Source organism: Emydura macquarii, unplaced genomic scaffold, assembly GCF_026122565.2.
Source record: "Emydura macquarii macquarii isolate MOO-44397 ecotype Brisbane River unplaced genomic scaffold, CSIRO-AGI_Emac_v2 contig_499, whole genome shotgun sequence".
Lineage (NCBI taxonomy): Eukaryota > Metazoa > Chordata > Testudines > Chelidae > Emydura > Emydura macquarii.
In genome coordinates this window covers 9,487,596-9,501,675 of record NW_027130636.1, presented here as the reverse complement: position 1 = coordinate 9,501,675, position 14,080 = coordinate 9,487,596, and the positions used below count along the sequence as shown (strand labels likewise).

The following is a 14,080-nucleotide window of genomic DNA, read 5'->3' as shown; positions in this document are numbered from 1 at the left end:
CAAGTTCAACTGGAAAGAATGGATCGTTCATGTGATGCATAAACATGACTTGGAAAAAAGTTGCTGGTTTATCATTAAAACCTAGAGATAGGTTTTCAGAGGTGCTCGTTGTTAGCCTAACTCTCATCCCACTGAAGTTTTGGTAGTTGACATGGTAGTATTGACTTCAGTGATGACAGGGGTAGGTCAATAGTGGGCTAAGTTATTTCGGACTTTTTTCCTCAAATATAACACTATATCTAATTTCAAAAAGATATTTCTTTACCCTAGAATTATTTTCCCGCACTCCTTTCAGTAGTGTGTGCTTATAACACATTCAACTTTTGGCCTCCTGCCTGCAATCCCAAGGAATATCATTAACTAGACTTCTCCACACATCCTGGCAGATCTAATTACTTAAATAAGAGATTGCTCAATGGGGAAATAAAACTGTTGAGTGTGTTGACCAATATAAGTTGGGCTAATATATATATAGACACGCACACACAATCAATCAATATATATTATTCACACCACATATATTAATATATATTAAAGACACAATACCAATATAACATTATATTGTATATATATTTCTAGCAGTTACATGGCCTGAATTGGCCTATGTCTTTCTATAATCCTGTTCACTTATGCCAAGTATCCCAATAAAACCCTGCATTAGCAGAAGTAAGTTTTGGCTTAAGTAGATAGGAAAACTGTCAGGATTAGGACATATGAGTGTTTTACCATAGTAACAGGCATGGAGTTACTCTCACAGACAGGTATTGGAATGTCCCAAAGATAAAGATAAAATACATGGGCGTTCTACACTGGAACACGCCTAGGAGATGCCTTCACACCCCTGGTACCTGGAATGCATGTGTTCAAAACAAAGAGATAAGGGATACATCATGGTGCCAGAAAAACAAGGCAGAAAGATTATTGGATAAATCTAGCCTCATATGATGCATTTTTTTTACTTGTAAACCAGTTGGGTATAAAAAGGATATATAAAAAGGGTATATAAGGGTACAACTTTGGAAGCAAGGCTTTTTCATAACGTGAATTCAACAACACAGCATGAGATGACTCCCCAGAAACTGATATTGTGCTGAACTTTTTCCTGTATTGTACTATTATTCCTTTTAGCAGTCAAACTAACTGACATTGGTTACTTGGTCTCTTGAGTATATTCCATAACGAACCAAAGTGTGGGCAAGCCATTGACTATACAATTTACCAACAAGTGTCATGGCAACAGCCAAAGTAAGTGCCATGTCACACACTGTTTGATCCATAAAAGTCCCTTGACACTATGCATTAATGTAAAGAAAAGGTGGAACAGTAGCTGCATCAACATGTCCCTGGTCAACAGGCACAGGCACATCCCTTCAGAACTACTACACTAAAAGGAGAGGCCCAGTTCCCTTCTCACAACAGTTTTACACCACATGTATCCTAGGCAGGGACCTTAAATTGCTCCTTAAATTGAATTTTCAGTCAGACTACCTTATGTCCATCACTGGTGATCTTACTGTGCCACTGCAGTTTTTGGTAACCACATGATTGCCAGCCATGTGGTGGCATTCTTTGGTAAACATGCTTTGGAATTCATTGGCCTTCCATTCTAACATACCCGTACCTAGAACATTGCCACACAAAACCAGTGCCAGTGGAGGCAATTACTGATTTCGACTTCAAATATCTTCATTGCTGATCTTTTTCTACCACTTAATATGGAGCAGCTGACGGACTACGAGAATCAAAACCAACAAGCCGGTGTGCTTCAGCCTTCCTCAGTGTCCACATTTCATTGCTATACAATCAAGTTGAGATAAGAGTGGCTCTATAGTTTCACAGCCTCGTAGCATGCTTGATGTGATGACATTTCCATAAAGGCCGCTGAAAGACCCAAAACATGGCAGCAGCTACTGCTATACAAACGTCCCTATCTTTTGGCTGTAACCTGGAGCTGGAGACTGCTTGATGGTAATGGCCAGGTTTTATCCAGATTAATAACCAGACCAATGTGTGCTGCTTCTTGCCCAACTACTTAAGTGCTTACAGTTAAACACATGCTCAAGTCTTTTTCAGGATTGGAGCCTAGTTGAGAAAAGATTCAAGTTCATGGTTTCCAAAGGATGGCCAGTACCTTCCTTACAACCACCTCAGGTTGAAAGGAACACATCAAGTCAATGTTGCTAAGTCGATATACACTAGCTGAAGATTTGGCTGACAGTCAGCTGTGTTTTCATTTGCCCTCTCTAACTGCAAACACACTATTTATAGGTCCATCTGTTTGTGTAAGCAAAAACCTCCACTTGCACATACAAATTGGTGTCCCCAGAGATACTGAGTAAAATTAGAAAGAGAAATGCAAGTTTGATGCAAAGTGTGGAAAGAGCCTATTTGTTATATCATTCCAGGCTGTGATCTTATCAGATCGCAAAAACTAACCAGATTCAGGCCTACTTAGTACTTGTACAACAAAACAAAACCTCGCAGGTACAGCAAGAATCGGTATTGGTAATTCAATAGGGAATGTTCTTTCCTTCCAGTGAGCTCTGAACCAATGCCCATAGACTTTGTGATGAGCACTGTGCTACTCACAGTTTTGTCTTGCAGATGAGGTGTAAAACAGAGGTGCTAACTGCTCGTGATTATTAGTGATCTCATGGTATTTTTAACAAGACAGATGTTTGTTAGCCCCAGCATGCTGGCAAACTACCAATCTGAGTAGTTATGCTTTGCTTTTGTTTTAATGCCACCATCTCTTTGCCAAATCCAAACTCAGTCCACTTCAAATTTTGCATGCTGCCTGTCATCCCAAAGTAGTTTTTTCTTCTGCCTTGTTTATAAAACACTTTATAATGGAAGGCACTACACAAATGTTGAATAATGTTCTATTGCCCCTCAGGGCCTGTCCAATTATGAGGTGTAGTCAATAAATCTTGTGCCAATTGTCATTATTCTGTCAATATTTCCACATTTCAGCGTCTAGACTTTTACAGATCATCCCCGTGGTACCTTTCCACATCCTCAGCGTTGATTTAAGAGTTGTTATTCTTGGCTCATACTAATTGGGAGAAAATCTAATTCCATCTGTATGAGCTATAATAATGAACAATAGAAACAGATACAAAACTCCTCTTGATTAATCCTACTTTGGTGCCAGGTTTTCAGAAAACTTGAGCGAGATTATGTATTTTCATGCATGCACACATATAACTACTAAAAAAAGTCAATGGGAGTTTTGTATTTAGGATGACATCCTGCTACTATGGAAGTTAGTGGCAAAGCTCCCACTGATTTCAAAAGGGCTAGGATTTTCATGAGGTCTAATCCAAATGCTATTGAAATGAATAGGAGTCTTGCTATTGATTTCAATGGGCTTTGAATCAGGCCCACATACCTGAAAGAAGATTTTGACCCCTTCTGTGAATGAAAAAAAAACAATGCCCTGCCTTTTCTAAGCAATTCATATAATCTATCATTTGTGACAGTCGTTTACTTGTGGACACATTCGAAAAACAAAACACAGTTCTGATATTAATATGCCAGGAGGAATCAGCTGACATTCAGCATGCTCAGACTAAGCCAGTAAGAAAAAAATGAACTAAGCAGATAACGTCATTGTGAAGGTGCTGTTATTATTAAAGAAGAGTTGGCATGGATACCTGCTAGATCATGAAAAGGACTTGTTGAAAAGAAATTGAAGTCAGTGTTAAACAATTTACAGACTAAAATATCAATAACTAAACCATAAATACACTACTATCTGTAGAGTCACTGAAGAGAAGAAAAAAGATCAGAAGTAACTGATTATTAAATATGTTATCCTTATCAACAGGAAAAGGGAGGAAAAAATAAAGTACAATAATATGAGAAATGTTGAGATGTCTTCCATGCTTTAGGATGGATGAATATAATATGTCACAGTATGGCAGGCAAATCAGTACCTCCTATGGGCCACACACCATTTGTCCTTGCTGGTAAAATAAATATTGAAGTGAATAATATGTGAAAGTTGGGAGTTACTGAACAAAAAACTCTTGATCAATAACAAGCTGAATTAAATGCAGGACTGTAACTGAAAAGCCAAATGCAGTACAGATATGCATGGATCCAGATTAAATAAAGCCATAAAATGTTAACATTAGTCGATGAATTGGGTGGATACAAATTGATTATTTTTTCTTTTACAAAATAAAATAAAAATAGGGTTTTTTAAAAATTTTGTTAAATTATAATAATTTTTTCTTTTAAAAAATAAACCTGTTTAAAATGAAATCTGAATTTAATATAAAGTGATGTGAGGTCTAAATTTATTATAATCTCTGAAAATATTTAAATAAAAAATAAATATGCTGAAGCCATAAACTCTATTAAAAACATGAATTAAAGGCTACTTTTCTATATACAGAAAACCAGGGGGGGGGGAATATTTAACTTTTGAGATCAAACTTTATAAATATGATACAATTGGTCATGTACTGTATTAAAGGCTTGATCCTGTGGGATATCCAGGAACTGTACACACGGGTGCAAGAGATTGGCAAAGTCATCACAGCCACTAGGACTCAGCCTCTGACTTCAGGAGCCATCACTGTGTATTTCATATTGATCATCCACTGAGCCTACCTGAGTGGTCTCATTCCTATTTTATAGCTCCTCACTACCTGAGCTCTGATTGGCTCAGTTCTCAAATTATGAGTATTTGTGACTTCACCCACCATGGAAACTTACTCTCTAGCTCATGGAAAAACACTGATCTGTCCAATAACTCCCAGCCTGTGCATCTGGATGTTTCTGGGTACTTCAAGTAAATGGCCTTGCTGTGTTCTGCCGCATGTGTAAAGGCAGATATACCAATAGAAATCCATGACTTTTTCAACCACCCTCTCTATCTCAAAGCAAAGCAAGCAAACTGCATGTGGGTAAGTACAACAGGATTGTTGTTAGTTCTTTTGTTTTTCTGTGGGGAGTGGGTGGGGAGTTAAGCCTTCTGATGTTGATTTCAAATTTGGGAACTGTAAAAAACAAATGCTATGGCTGCAGGTCATAAAAAAGACCCTATTTGGGAACCTTTTCAAGAAATTCCTGTACTCTGGGTAAAAAAGGAACCATGCACCAAGTGTAAACATGGATCAATTGGTTAGTAAATTTAGTTTTGCACCATTCTAATGGACTGCCTACCATTTCTTACTATGCTAGTAAATAATCTCTTAGATTATTGCCGTAAATTAATGTTTTGGGTAGATTACCTTACTTAGGAATTTCAAAATGTTTGTGTTCAAAATACAATTGATATAGTAGTTTGTTGTGGGAATATTTATCAATTACATTTTTACTATTACTGCTGAACTTCTGCAATGATTGGTTTTTATTGTTCAAATAGAATCATAGAACCCCAGGGTTAGAAGGGACTGCAAGGGTCATCTAGTCTACCCCCCTGCCAAGATGCAACCATCCTAGGTGAAGATTTCCTATTTAAAAGTGAAGTTTTAATAGGCATTTATGAATTTTAAGAATTAAATTTTTCAAGCTGTTTGGGATGTTGCTAGAGAGAAGGGTTTACATAGATATAGATAATCCTTATGATTGATTATATTTTCCCTATAAAACTGATTTTAGAATAATTTATATAATCTAAACAGTGGTACAAATAGCTGTAGGAGGAATCTTTCATTTACAATCTCATTTTTTTTAAATCAGTGCAGTAAACCCTTGGATGAGTTCGTAATCAGGATCAGCAAATTCCAGCAAGACTCCATAGATTAAAAGATTGCTTGGTTCATTTATGCAACAAATTCTCCCTTTCGTCTTGTTCAGAACAAACATTTCATTGACATGGTTCAATCATTATGACCAGGTTGCACACCACCCAGGAGAGCCAACATTGTTAGAAGGTTGCTGGATGCAGTGTATGAGAAGGAAACTGAACAGTGTGCAAAAACATTGACAAGAAATTTGAGACTTGATGGTGGAGCAATGTGCACAATGATCCAGTGATATGTGCTTGTGTGACAACAGAAAATGGGGTCATTTATCTCACAGAAACAACTGATACATCAGGAAATGCCCATACTGCAGAATACTTAAAAGAAGCAGCAGTAAAAGCTATAACAAACAGTGAATAAAAATTTCAGTGTCAAGTGAGTAGCTTCGTCGCACACAATGCTACCAAGATGAGAAGAAATCTAACAGAAAACAATGAAGGAAACCTGAAGCTTAACACATGGGTGCAGTGCTCATTTGATGTATCTTTTAGCCAACAACTTAAGTACAACTCCAGGATTAAATGAAAATATTGCCAAAATTGCAAAATACTTCTGTGACAGCCACTTTGCTGAAGGGAGGAGGAGGAGGATGCAAATTAATTTCCCTCCATGATGTATGGTGGAATTTAGGGGTTGACTGTTTTGAGCTATTTATTAAAAACTGGCCTATTCTGATGATAATTTGTGAACAAAATTGTGACAAAATACATGGAACAAAACTAATCAACAGCAGACTAAACAGAAAAGTAGTGGATATGCTGAATTCACTAAAACCTATTTCCATAGCCTGAGACAAACTACAGACAGATTGCTGCTGCTGTTGAAATCTGGAAAGATCTTCAAGAGATGTTGAAGAAAGAAATACCCAACAACAAAGTTAAATGGCAGACAGTAAAGAAGAGGATGGATCAAGCACTTACTCCACCTCATTTTCTTGCCATACTCTTAACCCAAAGGTCAGATGCCTAACTGTTGAAAAAGATGATGCTGTTATGACATGGGCATCTAATAATCACTCATCAGTCATGCCAACCATAATAAATTTCAGGGCTGGCGGTGAATCATTCAAGCAGCACATGTTTGCCTAATGATGTTTTAAAGAAAGTCACACCACCGAACTGGTGGAAGTCACTAGCTAAGCACCTGGAACCAAATTTTTGTTGAAAAGTCTGAAGGATAGTCTAGGTAACTCAGGAGACTGTTGTCTTATTTTCAAGACACTTTGGTGAGTACGAACTTAAAGCTCCAGTCACTTTCACAGGTTTAAATAATCAGTTTAAGGGACTACACTTGATCCCTCTGTTTAATAAATTGTTTAGTTGTACATCTGATACATATTTTTACAAGAAAAGGTTATGTATCCAAAATATTTAAGGTTGTTTTGGTAAATAAATATATTTTGTATGCAATTTTGTGTGTTTAATTAAATTCCTGTTACTATCCTAATGCAGTTTGCCACAAATCATGAGCAAAAAATTAAATATGCAGTAAACGGGCAATATATCACCATTTTCTACCATGGTAAAAATGTACAATTGATAAGAATCTGAAAATATGAAGCTCTGTAATTGCTTAAATAAATGTATATAGTTATAGTGTAACCTCCTGGCTAACAAAAAGATGTATCAAACCTAGCCTAAAAGCTCTATTTAGCTGTAAATCAATATGTTTTAATGGTTATTTCAACCAATGAGAATGCTCCCTTTTCAGAGTTTATCTATATTAGACATAAATTGAACAGAAATGGCTTAACTGATGACCAAGAGATCATTAATGCAATAGCTTAAATGCTCACTCTTAAATGTAAACCAGATCCATAGAGATTTAAGGTCATCCCAAACTATTTTGTAAATCCATTCCAAATCTCTCTCTGGTCAATAAGGCCCCAAAAGAATTGCTGGAAAATGACCTTGCCTGGTAGCAGGAAGGCAGAAACACATCAACAGGCATCTGAACAGTTAACAGAGAATGATCACGAATCCCTGCTGGGCCAGATTCTCAACTGCTATAAACTAGTATGGCTCCAACCAATGGGATTACACTAGTTTACGCCAGCTGAAGATCTAGCACACTGTCTTTTTGACTCAACATGAGTCCTGACAAACCCAGAAAGAGACATAAGAGACTGGACTAAGCTATTTACTTATTTATTTAATTTCAATTCTATCTACCTATTTAAAACCCTCGGCACATTAAACTCAGTAAAAACAGTTTGAAATACACAAAACACATCTGCAAAATCTTACATTTTAAAAATTCAGGAGCGAAACCTTCTTAAGCATCAGCAAATCCCTATCACAACCTCTCAGCCATTGCCACTCACTCCCCGGGAGAACAAGTGTGATGAACAGTATCTGCAAAACCCAAGTCTGGGCCCTAATGAATCATAACAGGGGGCATGTTCAAGATACTGGGACTGAGAACTGCTTGCTAGCAGTTCCCTCCTGACACCCAACCAACAAGGATCTGAGTTTCTTGCCAAGTACAGCTGAGAGAAGTGAGCAACTCAGGGAGAGAGAGGGAAGCAGTCAGCAGCTAGCCGCCTCCTTTATTCCCTTTGCTCTGGTGGAGTAAAGCCGGTTAACAAGAAGAGCTTTGCACATTTTTTTTCCCTTCTCAAAATTGTCGAAAAATTGTGTCAAGGTCTGGAAAAATTTGAGTAGATCTAGGTGGATGGACTAGGGGTGAGGGGAAGGGGACTCTAAGGAGCTTGAGCTGCCATGAAGACTGAGCTCCAAAGACAGGATTAGTTCCAGAGAAGGCAGCAGCCAGTAGAGCGAGGAGACATTTTTTTTAAATTTGAGATCTTCCTCAAAATTGTTTTCCAATCAGCTTTTGTGGCCAGACCTGACACAGTAAAAGGAGACTGGTGAGCACATGTGCAAGACAAAATAAAGTGAAGTTCAAAGGAAGAATCAGGAAAGAAAAATAACTCCCAGAAAAAGAAGAGCTTGTTGCCAGCAGAACTAAACAGAAAAAGGAAAGATTAACATTACAGAAAACTCAGAGGGAAAATACCGGTAGAAAGGAAGCTATTTTAGAGCCACCTGGACTAATCAAGTAAGATCACCTCTGCAAACGGGTTTTCAGACTTGCCTCTCCCTCCTCTGGCAGGCTGGGCATGAGTGTGGCATTCACACATGCACCCCCCAGAGATTACTCCTGAGGCAACGAAAGCAGTTCTGGAAAAAGTAATAAAAAGCTTGACCAATGGAGCTCGTAAGTGTTGCCTGGGAAAGGTCAAAGTAATAGCGTCCACAAGTGCTTGCAATTACCATTCTTAAACAGGTGCCTCATTTCATAGTAGGCCGGTTTCCCCTTCAGTCACGTAAACCCACTGGTGCTTCACACACACACAGGTCTGTCTTTGACTCTCACAAATACAGCACGTTATTGGAAGTGGCGTCCTCTTCCCACAAAGGCAGTGGTGCCATGGAAACTTGCGTAGATGTACGTATAATTTGTTAAAGGCAGGCAGCACTGGGAACTCCCAGCAGTCCCAGGTCACTAGCCTGTGTTCCCAGACTGGCCAGGTACCACTGCTGCTGCTCCATCTCCCATGAGTCTGCTTAAAACCAGCTGCGTTGGTTGTTTGTTTGTCTGTGGCAATGCCCCCGAAACCCCGATTGAGGATCAGGGACGATTGTGCTATGCACTGTACAGACAAGCAACAAAGACAGTCCCTGCCACCGACAGCTCAGGTGCTGGGTGCCAGTGAGCGCACGACGGGTGGATGAAACAGAAGCGTGCTGCATCGGAGAACCAAGTACAGAACAAAGAGTTAAACGAGAAAATAGAAGTCTCGGCACCCCACTTGCCTATCCAGTGATGGATGGGAGGGACTTGCAGGCATCAGAGCAGAGTTTTAAGGAGGGATTTAGGACAAGGTAACAGCTTTGTGGAAGTGCATGGGCCTCACAGCTCTTCTCCCAGTTAGAGGGCCAGTTTTCCCCATCTCCCTCTATTCTATATAGGCTATTCTACTGCCCTCATCCTCGTAGTATCCAAGTACCTTCCAGCAGCCTCCAGGAGTGTCTGTTGGGCCTCTGCACCTCCCAGGGAAACAAAAGAGCTTCCTGGCTGCTCCTAGCTCATTGTCAAAAGGGGATAAGACAAGCCACTGTATGGGAGATGGGGCCTGCCAAGACCCGCACCCGTGCAAAACTCCTAAGTCACTCGAGAGAGGAGCCTTCAGCCTTGCTAATAAGATAAAGAACTCCACGGGTCTGCAGCCACCTGCTCCCTCCATCTGGTAAGGAGCCAAATGGCACTGGAGAAGCCAGCCAGCTGTTCCTCCTTCTGCTTTCGGTATTATGTGTGTGCATAAAAAGGGACACGAAAGAGGCCCTGAACCATGGGAAGCCCTGTATAATAAATACAGCCTCTCCCACCATGCCTCGCTGAGCAGTCCGAAGAGAGGCTGCCCTGCCTTATAGGTTCTCCTCTGCTCCCACAAGAGCAGGGATCTCTTCACCAGGTTCTCTTCTGCTCTCACAAGAGCAAATATGGTGCAGAGGTGTTTTGCATGGCCCAGTTTTTCACTGGGGAGCAGCTAGCGCTTCCACGCCCCACCAAGGAAGGGACCCGCGACTAGTGTAGGTTATATCAGCTGATAACTGGGAGCAGTAGAAAGGACAGAAAGCCAGTAGAGAGGAGCAGCTAGTGGAGCTCAGAGGTACAATGCAGGGAAGCACAAAGCTTCAGTGCTGGTATTTCAGTTCTGTCCAAGAACTAATGAAGTCAAACCCCTGGGGTGAAAAAAAACCCAACTTTGATGTGTCTCACTCTGCAGTAACTAATAAACGATTCATTCCAAATGTACACAGTAGCTCCAGCTAGGTAACTGCAATACACAAAGCTGCTTCCTAGCAAATAAAATATAAAGTTATCACCATCAAATTCCTCTAGAACCAATTTAAAAAGCAAATACATACAAACTTACAGTTCAGATTTTAAAAACAGTGAAAGGCAGAACTGGATTTAAGTGTTGTGTCTCTTCCACATCAGAAACTGGATATGTCTAGACACTAGTGTACTTTAGATGTTATTAATGTTTTGCAGTTCTTGATGAGTTTTGGACAAGGTAACAGAAATCATAAATCCCTTAATTTCAAGCACTTGCCAAGGCAGACTCCACCCACTTCCCAGTGGTACAGTATAAATGGAAGTTCGACACAACATGCTACAGCCTTAGATTGCAAAACCATAAGTAAGTCAGATTTCCTAGTCATAAGAACCTGCTGCCTTTGTTGGAATACAGTAAATCGCGTTGATGTGAGCCAGATTCTGTGATGTCTAGTTACCAGCCAAATTAATATTAGTCACTGGTCAAGTGGTCGGTAGTATATCCCTCCTGCTATATTCTTATTGCTCAAGCATGGAATTACTACCCATAGATGTTCTATGGCACAGTTTGGTTCATTTAGGAAAGCATTTAAGCACATGTCTAAATGGCACTGAAGTCAAGTCACATGCAGAAGAGCATTGCTGAATTGGAACTTGCACGGCCATTGATAGCTTACTGTGGCAGCGGACTACAGATGGGTGACCACAAAAAGTTTGATTCCTTTGATTAGATGTTTGTCCTCTCTGGCCTAAAAAAATAATGAATAAAACGTCTCTCTGAAACACTTGCAGGTTTCACTACCAACCACTTCTCTTGTAAATTACAGCTTCTAGATCAGGGATTCTCAAACTTTTTTTTTGCTGGGACCCCCTTTGAAAGTATTTCAGGTTGTGACGACCCTCCCTCATGCCATACCACTCTGACTTCTGCTGGGGGTGGCACTGCCTTCAGAGCGGGGCACCCAGCCAGCAGCCGCTGCTCTCTGGCCACCTACCTCTGAAGGGCTCGGGCTGTCAGCCCCTTGCATAGCTGACAGCCAGAGCCCTGGCATGTGTGGCAGCTGACAGCTCACAATCCCACCCCCCATAATAACCTCACAACCCTCAGTTTGAGAACCTCTGTTCGAGAACCTCTGTTCTAGACAATACCAGGAAGTGCAAAGTGCCACACTACTATTCATTTAAACTTCAGTGTGCTTTCAACAAAGCTGAATTTTGGCACAGTTCAAATGTTGGGTGAACGTTGCAGTCCCATTTTATTTAATTCAAACAGATTTGCCCATTACTTCACTGGCCCAACCTAGTTAAAAGGAAAGCATGATTTCACTTCCACTTTGCTGATATGTGAAATCAGGTCCTCTGTGTTGGAGGGACAGTTGTTTGTGTGTGGTTTCTTTTTTAAAATTCAGTTGCTTTTGTAGGTTTAACAGACAACTGTCTGTACTGTTGCACAGGAGAGACGAGATGGGCGAGGTAATCTTTTATTGGTCCAATTTCTGCTGGTGAGAGAGAGAGAGACAAGCTTTCAAGCTACACAGAGCTCTTCTGGGAAAGGTACTCAGAGCACCACAGCTAAATGCAAGAGGGAATAGATTGTTTAGCATAAGTAGTTAGCGCATATTCTAAGGAACCTTTCAAGGTGAAATGGCCCATTTACCCTCAGCAGTCATAGGACAAGGAAGGGGTTGGAGTAGGTTACAGATTGTTATAATGAGCCATAAATCCAGTGTCTCTGTTCAGACCATGATTTTCAGAGTTAAGAATTTAAGCTCCCTAGCTCGTCTTTTGAAAGTGTTGTTTGTGCCGGTTTCCTTTGAGGATGATGACTGGGAGGTCACATACAGAGTGATCATTTTGTGAAAAGTGTTCACCTAAGGTGGCAGGGTGTTTTCGTCTTATTTTCTTGTGTGAGTTCATTCAACAATGCAGCGATTGCCTGGTTTCACCCACATAGTTGTTATCGGGGCATTTAGTGCATTGGGATGAGGTGCACCACATGTTGTGATAGACATATGCAGGACTCCTGGATCTCGACAGGTGTGTTGTGGGGGGAATTGATCATTGTAGCAGTGAAGATATGTCTGCAGGTTTTGCATCTATTGTTCTGGCCAGGTTCAGTGTTGCTTTGAGTTGGTGTGTCCTGGTCTGTGGGGATCTTGATTCTGGTGATGATCTTGGAGAGGTTGGGGGGATTGTATGAAGGCCAGAAGAGGGGGTTCAGGAAAGATTTCTTTCAGGATGAGGTCCCCATTGAGTATGGATTGTAGTTGTTCGATGATACCCAATAGGGGTTCCAGTGTGGGGTAGTTGGTGATAACTAGGGGTCTGCGGTCGAAGTGGGGTTTATCTTTGTATTGAGGCATGTTCTCAGGGTATTTGGGTGGCCTATTCCATGATGCAATCTGCTCTGGTGGAGTGTCCTTGTTTAGTGAAGGCAGTTTTGTATGTGTTAAGGTGCATATGCCAGACTTTCTCCTCAGACCATATTAGAATCATAGAATTGCAGGGTTAGAAGGGACCGCAATGCTCATCTAGTCTAATCCCCTGCCAAGATGCAGGATTTGTTGTGTCTAAACCCTCCAAGACAGGTGGCTATCCAGCCTCCTTTTGAAAACCTCCAGTGAAGGAGCTTCCACAACCTCCCTAGATAGTCTGTTCCATTGTCCTACTGTTCTTACAGTTAGGAAGTTTTTCTTGAGATTTACTCTAAATCTGCTATGCTGTAGTTTGAACCCATTGCCAAGTCAATTATCCCCCATTCTGCATTCGTGTATCTGGTTTTACTTCCCTAAGTGTAGCACCTGACATTTGTCTTTGTTGAATTTCATTTTGTTGTCTATAGCCCAGTTCTTCAATTTATCAAGATCTCTTTGAATTTTAGCTGCATCCTCCAAAATGTTGGCAACCCCCTCAGCCCCCCAGATTTATGTCATCTGCAGATTTGATCAGTATGCTCTCTGTATGTATATCCAGGTCATTAATAAATGTATTAAACAACACCAGACCTAGAACAGACCCCTGTGGAATCCCACTGGAGACCTCCCTCCCATCTGACATCATTCCATTAATAGTTACTTTTTGTTTGAGGTAGTTTAACCAATTCTGTATCCACCTGATGGTAGTTCGGCCAAGTCCCCATTTTTCCAGTTTACTTATCAGAATGTCACATGGGACTGTGTCAAAAGCTTTCCTGAAATCAAGTTATATGATGTCACCCACATTCCCCCTATCCACCAAACCAGTTACCCTTTCAAAGAAGGAAATCAAGCTGGTTTGGCCTGATATGTTCTTGATAAAGCCGTGCCTTCTTTCATTTTTGGATAAAAGTTTTCAATATTCGAAATTCCACTGGGGGAAGAGAGGGGGAAGGAATAGAAGTTTTCCCCAGGGAAAAACATAACCAAAAAAATAGGGCTGCCAATTAATCACAGTTAACGCCTGCGATTAACTGACAACAAACTGAACGTGTTATTTTG

The 14,080-nt window shown here is 40.5% G+C and overlaps 1 protein-coding gene across 5 annotated transcripts in view; it reads right to left on the bottom strand.

Moving 5' to 3' along the window:
- ST6GAL1 (ST6 beta-galactoside alpha-2,6-sialyltransferase 1) overlaps positions 1 to 14,080 on the bottom strand; it is a 94,984-nt gene that overhangs the window by 38,852 nt on the left and 42,052 nt on the right. The window contains exon 1 of one of the 5 annotated variants that reach the window (XM_067538906.1): positions 8,830 to 9,071. The exons of the other annotated variants lie outside the window; for them this stretch is intronic. The gene's annotated coding sequence lies outside the window, so the exon portion shown is untranslated. Of the gene's footprint in view, positions 1 to 8,829; positions 9,072 to 14,080 lie in introns of those variants that run through there. 5 annotated transcript variants of the gene reach the window in all.